Below are 12824 nucleotides of genomic sequence, written 5' to 3' on the forward strand. Positions count from 1 at the left end.
CCATTGTCCTGACAAGGAAACCGAGGCACAGAGAGATAAAGCTACTTACTCAAAGTCACAGATAGTCAACAGTGGCACCAGAACTTAAGGTATTTTGAGAGTACATGGGTACCAAATCATTGCACTTAAGACTACAGTATGGACTGGGCACTGTGGCTCACACCCATAATCCCAGAGCTTTGGTAGGTTGAGGCCAGGAGCTTGAGCTTGAGGCCAAGAGTTGGAGACCAGCTTGGGCAACATAGCGAGACCCTGTCTCTGAAAAAAAATTTAAAAGTTAGCCAGGTCTGGTGGTGTGTGCCTGTAGTTCTAGCTATTGGGGAGACTGAGGCAGGAGGATCACTTGAGTTCAGGAGTTCCAGGTTACAATGAGCTATGATCTGGCCACTGTACTCCAGCCTGGACAACAGAGCAAGACCTTGTCTCTTTAAAAAAAAAAAAAAAGAAAAGAAAACAAAAACCAAAAAACAGTATGACCTTGGGCAAGTTAATTAGTTTCTCATTGGCCTGGTGTGGCCTGGTGTGGTAGCTCACACCTGTAATCCTAGCACTCTGGGAGGCCAAGGAAGGAGGATTGCTTGAGGTCAGGAGTTGGAGACTAGCCTCAGCAAGAGCAAGACCCTGTCTCTACTGAAAATAGAAAAAATTAGCCAGGCAACTAAAAATAGAAACAAAACTATTAGCCAGGCGTGGTGGCTCATGCCTGTAGTCCCAGCTACTCGGGAGGCTGAGGCAGAAGGATTGCTTGAGCCCAGGAGTTTGAGGTTGCTGTGAGCTAGGCTGACACCAGGACACTCTAACTTGGGCAACAGAGTGAGACTCTGTCTCAAAAAAAAAAAAAAAAAAAATTCATTTCTCACTGTTATATAAGCCACTACCTTGAAAGATTGTTGTGAGGTTAAATTTGGTGCACATTTACTGAGCATTCACTGCATGCTAAGCACCGTGTCTGACCCTGGAAGTACAACAGGAAAGAAGACAAACACACTCCCAGGATCACGCAGCTTGGGGACAGGCAGGTGCTTTCGGGACAAAGGGAGGGGACCCTCTGGAATCCCTGAGTTATACATATATATATATATATATATTTGTTTATTTTTTAAAAGGTACCTGATATGATTTATTTATTTATTTGTTTTTAATGTGTTTTCATTTTTTATGTTAGAGATGGGATCTCGCTCTTGCCCAGGCTGGTCTCGAACTCCTGAGATCAAGTGATCTCCCACCTTGGCCTCCCAGAGTGCTAGGATTACAGGCCTGAGCCACTGCGCCCAGCCTGGAATCCCTGTGTTTGGAAGGAGTTGGTCCCTTGCAAGAAGTGGAAGAAGGGTGAAGTTTCCAGCAACATGTGGAGACAAATATCAGGAAGTGGATCCCATGGGGACCAGAGTAGAGTCATCTTTAATTGGAAGAAGTGGGGTTTGTTCCAAGGCCTGACTCAGAGCGAGTACAGAAGAAAGTCAAGTTTCACGATGCACTGTTAGGGGGTCCATCCTGCCCGAAAGGGCCTGGACTAGGGTTTGGCTAACTATAGACTGAGGGCTCAATCTGGCCAACTGCCTGCTTTTGTATGGCTCTCAAACTTAAAATGGTTTTATATTTTTAAATCAACGACAGCCAATCAAAAGAAGAATATATTTTGTGACATGTAAAATTATGTGAAACTCAAATTTCGGCATCTATAAATAAAGTTTTATTGACACATGCCACACCCACTCATTTACAGATTGTCTATGGCTGCTTTTGTACTGCAATTGGCAGAGTTGAGTAGTTGTGATAGAGATGTGCACAGAGACAAAAATATTCACTCTCTGGCCCCCCGTACAGAAGGTTGCTGAGGCTTGGACAAGACACCCCTGGCTTTGGGGTGCAGAGTCTAACTGAGCAGAGACTACATATTGGGACTGTTGATGGGGAAGGAAGTCCAGGAAGCAGCAGTGCCCTGGGAATTAGTGTTGATGCCAACAAGGCTTTGCACATAGGGCTCACTATATCCTGGGTGCTCTACATATTTTAACTCATTAAGTCCTCGCAAAAGTCCTTCTAAGGACTATGATTATCTTGGTAGATGATGAAACCGAGGACAGAGGTAAGAGCTAAGGAACTTGCCCAAAGTTACTCGGCTTGTAGGGGACAGAGCCAGGATTTGAACTCAGGCAGTTTGCCTCTAGAATCTGTGCTTTTAGCACTGCACTCTCCCACCTCCGTCGGTGGAGGGTGGCTGATGTTGGAGATGCCGAGAGCTGTGACTCTCCTGCTGAGCCTTACTTGAGCTGCCAACTCATGTGTCGTAAAAACTTCAGGGGAGTCTTGTCCTACCACCAGAACTGTGTTGGGGAATTTCAGTATTTGATCAAATGTTTGTGCTAGTCGTATTGTCTCCTTGCCTTCAGATCCAAGCCTCGTTTGTAGCATTTAAGAGCCCAGGGCTTTGGAGCTTCTAGAACTAGCTGTGTGTGTGACCTTAGGCAAGTTAATGAATCTCTCTGAGCCTCAGTTTCCCACTAGAATGTAAGCAACTATCTTGAAGGATTATAGTGAAGGTTAAATTTGATGATGCATTTCTTGAACACTTAGCATATCTGTATGCCCTGTGCCTTGAGAGGCCAAGTGTACAGACTGTTCCAAGGGCTCCCTTAGTATGGGTGAAGTGGCCCATGCCTGTAGTCCCAGCTACTTGGGAGGCTGAGGCAAGGGATCACTTGAGCCCAGGAGTTTGAGGCTGCAGTGAGCTATGATCACACTATTGCACTCCAGCCTGGGCGACAGGGTGAGACCCTGTCTGTAAGAGAAACCAAAAGCCAAAACCAAAAAACCCAGAGGGGTCTCTTGCCGTCTGGCTTCCCATTGGTTTTTAACCAATAGGGAGCCCAGGAAGGTGATTGGGGGAGGGAAGAAAGTGGGGTTGGGGTATTTGTCTCTAGCTTCTTACCTGTGGTGATTCTGGGCACTGGCTTCTTTAGAGTCACAGCTCCTGCCTTGGTGGCCCTCTCTGTATAAGCTTTTCAGTCTCTGGGTTACAGTGGTCATTCTGCCCTTTGGCCCCTCAGCCTAGGGTTGGTAACAGAGCCCACTGCAATTAGTCCCTGTGGATCCTTGTGACTTTCTGCCTTCACTTTGTACGAATCCTCCTTAAATGACCCAATTTTCCGTGACTTCTCTTTCCTGCTGGGACTGCAACTGATGCACTCTTCATTTAAATTCATTTCCCAAGCATACCTGGTAGACACCATACATTCTGCCCAGTTTCACGAAACAGCCGCTCTCCAATTCTCCTGTACAATATTTACAGTCGAGTATCCCATCGCAACTTATGTCAGAGAGGAATTATATCCCACGCTGGTGAGGGGGTGGGGAACACAGGGACTTTCATATACTGACGGGTAGGAATGTAACGCAGCACAAGCCAAATGCAGAGGAGTTTGGCAACATGTCTCAAAATTTTAAAATATGCATCCCTTTTGACTCAGCAATTTCATCTTTAGGAATTCATCTCAAGGAAATAATTATAAGTAGTGAGAAAATAGTAACGTACTGTGGTAGACTCAAACTGGTTGTCTATCAGTAGTTGACTAGTTAAATTAGTTCACTCAACAGATATTTTTCGAGTGTCCACTAAACTTCAAGTATGGTTCCAGGCCCTAAAGATATAACAGTAAGCAAGCCTGATAAAGTCTTGTTTTCACAGAGCTTATATTTTAGCCATTAAACTAACTACAACATGTATATACAATGGAATGATATGCAACTATGCAAAAAAAAAAATTAGTAGCTCCATGTGTATGATCATAGAAAGATGTCCACAATAGGCCGGGCATGGTGGCTCACGCCTGTAATCCTAGCACTCTGGGAGGCCGAGGTGGGAGGATTGCTCGAGGTCGGGAGTTCGAGACCAGCCTGAGCAAGAGCGAGACCCCATCTCTACTAAAAATAGAAAGAAATTATACGGACAGCTAAAAATATATATGTAGAAAAATTAGCCAGGCATGGTAGTGCATGCCTGTAGTCCCAGCTACTTGGGAGGCTGAGGCAGAAGGATCGCTTGAGCCCAGGAGTTTGAGGTTGCTGTGAGCTAGGCTGACGCCACTGCACTCTAGCCTGGGCAATAGAGTGAGACTCTGTCTCAAAAAAAAAAAAAAAAAAAAGATGCCCACAATATATCATTAATAGAAAAAGAAATCAGATTACAGAACAGTAAGCAAAATAAAACCTCTGTGCCTACTTCCTTCCTTTTAAAGTAATATATTCCTTTTTAATTACAAAAATTATACAGAAATATATTCTTTGCATTCAAATCTCAAAAGTTGCAGGCAGAGTTGAAGTCCTTCTTAAGCACCCCGAGGAAATCACTGCTATCAGCTGATATGTTCACCTCTGGGCTTATTTTCATACATTTATGTGTAGCTACAGAAAATATTAATATATGGCATTAAGTTGTATTTTTTCTTTTATGTGAATGATATCCTGCAAAAAATGTTGTTCTGCACATTGATTTTTAAAATACTAATGTCTTTTTTTATTTTTATTTTTATTTTTATTTATTTTTTTTTTTGAGACAGAGTCTCACTCTGTTGCCCGGGCTAGAATGAGTGCCGTGGCGTCAGCTTAGCTCACAGCAACCTCAAACTCCTGGGCTCCAGCAATCCTCCTGCCTCAGCCTCCCAAGTAGCTGGGATTACAGGCATGCGCCACCATGCCTGGCTAATTTTTTGTATATATATATTTTAGTTGTCCATATAATTTCTTTCTATTTTTAGTAGAGACGGGGTCTCACTCTTGCTCAGGCTGGTCTCGAACTCCTGACCTCGAGCGATCCACCCGCCTCGGCCTCCCAGAGTGCTAGGATTACAGGCGTGAGTCACCGCGCCCGGCCCAATACTAATGTCTTAAAGGACTTTTCATATTAGTACTTATAGATTGACTTAGTCTCTCTTAACCACTCCATAGTATTTCTTTTTTTTTTTTTTTCTTTTGAGACACAGTCTCACTTTGTCCCCCAGGCTGGAGTGCAGTGGCATGATCCTAGCTCACTGCAGCCTCAAACTCCTGGGCTCAAGAAGTCCTCCTGCCTCAACCCCCCAAGCAGCTAGGACTATAAGTGCACACCACCATGCTCCGCTAATTTTTCTTACTTTTTACAGAGATGGGGTTTCTCTACGTTGCCCGGGCTGGGCTCAAACACCTGGGCTCAAGTGATCCGCCTGCCTCGGCCTCCCAAAGTTGCTGGGATTACAGGTGTGAGCCACTGCACCTGGTCCATAGTATTTCATAGTGTGGACATAACACAGTTAATTTAGGAGCTTGCAGTTTGAACATGAACATTAGGTCAAGTATTAGTTATATCTATCTCTGCATAACAAATTTCCCCAGAATTTAGCAGCTTAAAACAACAAATATTTATTATCTTACAGTTTCTCACAAAGCTGCAGTCAAGGTATCGGCCTGGACTATAGTCTCATCTGATGGCTCAAGTCGGGGAGAATCTACTTCCTCTTTTTTTTAAAAAAATCATCAGGCCTGAAGTGTCATAGGAAAATCCACTTCTAAGCTTGCGTGCGTGGTTGTTGGCAAGCCTCCCTGCTGGCTGCTGGCTGGAGGTTCTTCCGCAGATGCTCGCCCCGTGGGCCTTCCCATAGGAAAGCTCTCGACATAGTAGCTGTCTCCCTCAGAGAGAGTGAGCAAGAGAAGGTACACACGACGGAAGCCAGAGTCTTTCTTATCACCTAATTCCATCAGTTTTGCCATATTCTGTTCATTAGAGGTGTTTTACTCCACCCAGCCCACACTCACGGGGCAGAGACTACACAAGGGTGTGAATATCAGAAGGCAAGAACCCCCGGGGCCCTTGGAGAATATCTACCAAAGTAATCCAGCTACCACGCCGACAGTGGATCTGCAGAGAGAGAATAGAGGGGGCACATGCAGTTCAAGGCAGGGGTGGATAGGAGAGTCATTCATTAGCTCAACAGACATCCATTGAGTATCCACTGCATGCCCAGGCATTATTCTAGGTACTGGGGGGAAAAGGCTGAACAAGACAGAGAAAGCTCAAGCCCTCGTGGAGTTTACAGTAGAGCAGAGACAAGACAAGGCAAGTAGAGAGATAGCCAGCATAAGCTACAAGGCAGCAGCCATGCCACTTAGGTGCTGCTCAACAGGAGGGCTCAGCATGGTTTGTGACCAATGGGATGGGCTGATTGAGGGGAAGGGAGGAATTCAGGATGAACTCCCATGTTTCAAGTTTGGGCAGCTGGTGGATTCTGGTGCCTTTCCCGGGGAGGAAGAAAACTGGAGGGAGAATAGATTTAAGGAGGAATAATAAGCCCAGGGCTAGACATGGTGAATTTAAGGAATCTGTGGGACAACCGGGTGATGGTGGGGAGGTGATTGGACACCAGTCGAAGAGCTCAGACATGACGCCTGAACTGGAGACGGGCGATAAGAAGTCAGTGGCACCGTGGGGACAGTGAAAGCCACATGAGGGAATGCAGAGAGAAAAGAAGGTTGGTGGAACCACGGGGAACAGGAATTTCTAAGGGGTGGGAAAAAGGAAAGAGAAAGGAAAAGGAAAGAGCAAAGGTAATGGAACAGCCAGAGAGACAGGATGGGGCTGTCTTGGATTCTGCAGAAGAGAAATTGAAAGGAAAAAAAAAGCGATCAGCTATGTCAAACACAGTCAAGAAATCGAGACGTCTCCATGGGTGCAAAAAAAAGGTCATTGGTGGATGACCTTGATGAGAACAGTTTCGGAAGTGGGGGGTGGGTAGGGGAGAAGGCGGAGGGAGGAGTGATGGAGAGGTGAGGAAGTAGAGATAGTGAGTGTAAATCACTCTTGACTCTTTTTAGCCTGTTGGCACATACATGAATTCTGAGGCATTATCTGAATTAAATGTCCATCCTGGAAGTTATTTTAATCTCTGGGAGGTGGCCAGCCCTTCTTTTTTCATTCAGTCTTAATGCATTGGTCGGGAATAGTTTCATTAGGCAAGATAAACAGGATTGCTTGGGACAGGTGGGAAAAAGGTAGGAAGAAAAGCCGAGGGTGGCACATCCTTTTGGGCTCTGTGATTGCGAAGTTGTGTAACCTCCAGTAGACAGAGCAGCAAAGGTCTCCAGGAGTGCAAAAGATGGGTGGTATGAATTCCTAGATCCCAGGTGGGTACTCAGTACCCCGTATCTAAAATAAACCCTCTTTTACATACAGGATATCCCTTTTCAAGCTAAAACAGCCATCTCCTTTAGCGACCTGAAATCTTAGGAAATTCAGACATTTATTTCTAAGTGGGAAGAACCATAGCTTTACTCATGCAAAATACTTTTTATACTTCTTTAAATACTTCCCTTGAAATTCCAATGTGTTCTCTCTGTCTGTCCTAGGCCTTGCACTTTGAATTTTTCCCCCCTTGGGGTCAGAAACTGCAGGAAATTGGTGGTGTTGGTTGGAAACTCTGGGTGGCTTCACTGAGAGGTTACTATGGCACCCTTTCCATAATCTTCCTTGTGATCCTTTTCTTTTTCTTTTTTTGAGACAGGGTGTCCCTCTGTCACCCAGGCTGGAGTGCAGTGGTGTCATCACCAGGGCACAGCACCACGCCTGGCTAATTTTCTATTTTTTCTATTTTTAGTAGAGACAAAAATCTTGCTCTTGCTCAGGCTGGTCTTGAACTCCTGGCCTCAAGAGATCTTCCCACCTCCCAGAGTGCTAGGACTACAGGGGTGAGCCATAGCACCTGGCTTTTTGTGATCCTTTTAAAAAGAGTTTACATGATTGTTCAGATTTAGACCAAGATGTGTGTGTTGGAGGTGGGGGTTGGGAAGCAGTGTTTTAAGAGAATAAATAATGCTTAAAAGGATTACCTTACAGAGCCTCAGCTTGTGCGGCAATACATTGTAGAATTTGCAATGCAGAGGGAAAGATGTCTCACTTCCACCTGAAATCCAGACTCTGTTACTTGCAAAGTCCCTTCCAGTTAGTCCCAGATTGTTCATGCCATCCTGGCAAACCAGCTACTCACGGTTTGTGAGCCCCAAGAATCATTTCAAACTATTTTATCTTTGAATCACACATTGGAAATAAAAAGTAGACCATTCAAAAACATTAGTATTTGATCTGAATTGGCCTGAAAAGAGGTACCCAGGACTGAGAAATATTTGAACCAATTTGCCGTTGGTATTTTCATTTTTATTTCCCTTCTAAATAATCATATCCAAACAGCTGTTTTGTCTTAGTTTTAAATCAGCTCCTCCCCCCTCCACTTTTTTTTCATTTTATTAATACATGTTCAGAGATTGACTTGCATTTAGGATCTGAAAATGGTAAATTTGCAAAATGTTATTGTCAGTAAAATTGATTTGTAAAATGCAGGTTTTACTCCTTGGGAAAGACTCGGGATAGGGTTGAACTCCCTCCAGACTGTTCACTTAGGGAGTTCTAGATGCTTCCAGGTCTGATGTGACGGTCCACAACCAGACTTTTATTATCTATAAGAGGGCACCCCCTAGGGGTTTCTGTGTACCACCACCATCTCTGTGATGGTGATTCTGGGGAATGAACCACTGCTGTGTTGTATCATGAATTTTAGCTTTAAGATTCCCATTGCCAGTTCTCTCCAACCACACCGAACTCAGAAGCTCCATGATCATTTTCTTCTACTTTTTCACTTCTTATTTCCTCTGTGTTTCCCAAGTTCTTCTTTCGTTGCACTGATATAACTTTCTCCTGCGTCATTTCTGCTTTTCCTGTTTCCAATGAGATTTTCGTATTAAGTTAATGTGTTTTCCTTTGTGTCCACTTCTTTTTTTTAAAAAATTTTACTCTTGGCCTATTAGCTACCCTTTTATCTCATTGAGCACAGACCATTTTTCAAATGTGCTGTCTTCTTTGCAGTAAATCTTTGTTTCAAGAGAAACATTTTCATCTGAGCTCTTTCATCTTTATAATTCATCTCATGTTATTAAATGTTTTGTAAGTCCCATTTTTTTTTTTGAGACAGAGTTTCACTCTGTTGCCCTGAGTAGAGTGCCGTGGTGTCAGCCTAGCTCACAGCAACCTCAAACTCCTGGGCCCAAGCAATCCTTCTGCCTCAGCCTCCCGAGTAGCTGGAACTACAGGTATATGCCACCATGCCCGGTTAATTTTTTCTCTCTATATATATTTTTAGCTGTCCATATAATTTCTTTCTATTTTTAGTAGAGACAGGGTCTCGCTCTTGCTCAGGCTGGTCTGGAACTCCTGAGCTCAAACAATCTGCCCGCCTCGGCCTCCCAGAGTGCTAGGGTTATAGGCGTGAGCCACCGCGCCTGGCCTGTAAGTCCCATTTTTTATTATTTGGAAATCTATGAGTTTAATTTATTGATCTACATGTGTGTTCTCGGAATGTCCTTATTTTTTTAATTTTTATTTATTTATTTATGAAAAAGGGTGGGGCTTTGAGAGGGGTGCTCAGTTGCCTTGCTTGTTTTTCTTGAGACAGAGTCTCACTCGGCCACCCAGGGTAGAAAGCAGTGACATCATTGTAGGTCACTCCAACCTCTGACTCTTGGACTCAAGGGATTCTTCTGCCTCAGCCTCCTGGGTAGCTGGGACTACAGGTGCTTCAACACCTGGCTGGGTTTTTTTCCCCCTTTTCTTTTTGGTAGAGACAGGGGTCTCACTCCTCTGCTCAGGTTAGTCTCGAACTCCTGAGCTCAAGTGATCCTCCCACTTCAGCCTCCCAGAGTGCTAGGATTACGGGTGTGAACCACCGTGCCTGGCCAGTCGGAATGTCTTCAAGATTGAGTAGATGCTACAACCAGTCTTTGGAGCAAGAGGGCAGAAAGGCAATAGATATACATCACTACCCTGCTTCTATAGCATATTTTAGACTAGACCCTAGCTCATTTCATTCAGAGACCCCTGAAGGGTCATGTCTGGGTATCAGCAGTTGGCAAAGCTTCAGAGGTGATTCTAACATGCAACTAGGGTTAGAACCACTGCTTAGCTCCTGGCTTATTAAAGATCAATTGGTAACTAAAAACACCCAGCAAAGCTGGCAACATGGCGCTGAATTTTGGGCAACACACAGATAAAACAATGAAGACATTTATTAAGTTCATGTCTATTATAATTTTATTTTCTAGCCTTTAAGGCTTGTTACATCTAGTGTTGAAAGTAAATCTTGCAATAGTGCTTTTAAGAAATACTCTTGATGATAACATTGCTGACGATGATGTTTTGATGTTGATGATATTTTTTAGTGCTATGAAAATGATCATGGACTGTCTTTCCCAACTCCTTTCCTAGGCCTTACCCAGAAATGTGTTTTGGATAGCATCTGACGCCAGACTCTGCCGCTGAAAATATTGCCTGCGGTGGGTGAGCTGCAAGCTGTATGAGGACAAGGGCTTTCGTGTGTGTTTATTCCCACTGTATCCCTGCAGTGATGTCGTGTCACAAAAATATTTCTTGAATGAATAATTGTTGAAAGGTTGTTTCACTGCTTGAACTGGTGCTATTCTCCCACTCTCCAGAACCCGCCTCCTTATCTCTGCCTGGGACATGGCCTCTGGCAAAAGGGGACCCTCTGGCATCCCTAGGTGAGCAAAGCCCTCTCCTCTCTGGGAAGGCTGTGGAACATTGTTCCAGAACATAGCTTTGGAGCCAGATGGCCCAAATCTGAGTTCAGTTCTGAAACTTGAGCCTTGGACAAGTTACTTGCCCCTTTCTTTTCTACTTTTCCTCATGACTCTTATTATTAAAGTTTCCACACATGCAGAAAAGTTGAAAGAATAGAACCACCTAGATTCAAAAATTGTTAATATTTTGCTGTATTTGCTATATATGTATATATTATATATATATGCATGTATACATGTGTGTGTAAGTATATCTACAAGTAAGTTACCAGCATCTCCCCTAAATGCATTGCCCCATATCACCTAAAAAGATGACGATTCTCCTACATAAATACAACACCAGAATCACACTTAAAGAAAATTAACAGGCTGGGCGCAGTGGCTCACACCTATAATCCTCACACTTTGCAGGCTGAGGCAGGAGGATCACTTGAAGCCAGGAGTTCAAGACCAGCCTGAGCAAGAATGAGACCCTGTCTCTACAAAAATTAGAAAAATTAGCCAGGCGTGGTGGTGTGCACCTGTATTCCTAGCTACTCAGGAGGCTGAGGCAGGAGGATCCCCTGAGCCCAGAAATTTGAGGTTGCAGTGAGCTATGATGACACCACTGCACTCTAGCCTGGGCAACAGAGAAACACTTGTTTCAAAAAAAAAAAAAAAAAGAAAGAAAGAAAAAATTAACAATGATTTCCAAATGCTATCTATGTCATATGTTGTCCATATTCAAATGTCACCTAATGTCCCTCAAGTGTCTTTTATGGCTGGTTTTTCTTTTTTCTTTTTTTTGGTTAGGATCCAATCTAGGAACAGAAATTCCATTCGGTTTTTGTCTCTTTACTCTGTTTTCTAGAAAAGATTTCTACTGTTTCGTAAATGACATTGATATTTTTGAAGAATCCAGGCCAGTTGTCTTGTAGTGTGGCCCACATTTTGGATTTCTATGATTGTTTCCTCAGGGTGTTTTCTAGGCCTTAGATTCCCATCTGTGAAATGGGTGTAGTGACAGTAGCTGCCTTGTGGCTACTACAGCCTACTGCACAGTCAATTGGAGGATTGCCTGCAAAGTGCTTGGGATGGTGGCCAGTACACCACGAGTGCTCAATAAGTGGTGCCATTGTCATCAGGGTGATTATGACCACGATAATCCTCATCACCACACCATTGTTCCGCAGCCGCCAAGCCGCATTGACGCACGGACCTCTGATTCTTTCCTCGCCCCTCTGGGATGTCTTACGCCCCTCTTGCTGCATTCTCTCTGCCCTGGAGAACTTCACTGATGCATCTGAAGCCAAACAAGTCTCTTAGCCCCTCTAACAACTGGAGTTTAGCCTTACTCATCCTCCTAAGGACCACCTCTGTTTTCAGAATCCCAATTTCAGGACCCCACATGGCTTAGACAACAGTGAGGCATGAACTATGAACTGGTGTCATGTTTGTCCAGGCAGGAAGGGGGTGCTTCGTCATTGTTGATGCCGGTGGTGACCTTGGGGCTGAGGCTGGTGGTGCGGCAGCTGCTGCAGTGCTGCCGGAGGGGTGCTGGGGAAAGGAGATTGGCTGGCGAGGAAAGTGAGGAATGTGCTGCCAGAAGACTGGGCTCGCAGCCAGACGCTAATTACGATGGCCTGGGGGTGCTGGTACCCCTGTCAGCATCATCTAAGGAAGTGCGGGGGCTGGAGAGAGCAGGGGAGGCGAGAGAAACGGGCAAGGTGAGAGGCACTGACAGGTTGGAGAAATCCACTTGTTCCCCTAGGGTACACCCTCCCTTCAGACCCAAGCTGTCTGGGAGAAATTGTGGCTGTCACCATAGCAACAGCAGCAGCTGATGCGTGATGCACAGTGTCTTTATTAGAGAACCTCGGTCAAGCTTGTTCCAGTATTTTTCCATCTGAATCTCATTTCTTCAGTGAAATGAGAGCGACCAGCGGCTGGGGCTGAGGGGGTGTTTGGAGAAGGAGTAGAGACAGGAGAGTTCTCAGATAGTCTGCTGAATTTGGGGGAAATGTAGATTGAAGAGAAGCAGATTTTTACATTGCTGAGACATAATTTAAATATTCCAACTGCTTCAGAATTCCCTTAAATTATACATGAATTGCTGAAGTGGCGTTCTTGCTGCCTTCAGAAAGGTACAGAGCATTGTCTTCTGGAGACCCTTGCAGGAAGAAGTATTGTCTCTGTGGTCCCTAAGAGCACCACCCTGGGAGTCAGACTGA

The 12824-nt window shown here is 44.5% G+C and overlaps 1 protein-coding gene across 1 annotated transcript in view; it reads right to left on the minus strand.

Moving 5' to 3' along the window:
* Positions 1 to 12824, minus strand: part of TNRC6A (trinucleotide repeat containing adaptor 6A) — a 162342-nt gene that overhangs the window by 109346 nt on the left and 40172 nt on the right. The window lies entirely within an intron of this gene.

The sequence above is a fragment of the Eulemur rufifrons genome, chromosome 14, assembly GCF_041146395.1.
Source record: "Eulemur rufifrons isolate Redbay chromosome 14, OSU_ERuf_1, whole genome shotgun sequence".
NCBI classification, from domain to species: Eukaryota; Metazoa; Chordata; class Mammalia; order Primates; family Lemuridae; genus Eulemur; species Eulemur rufifrons.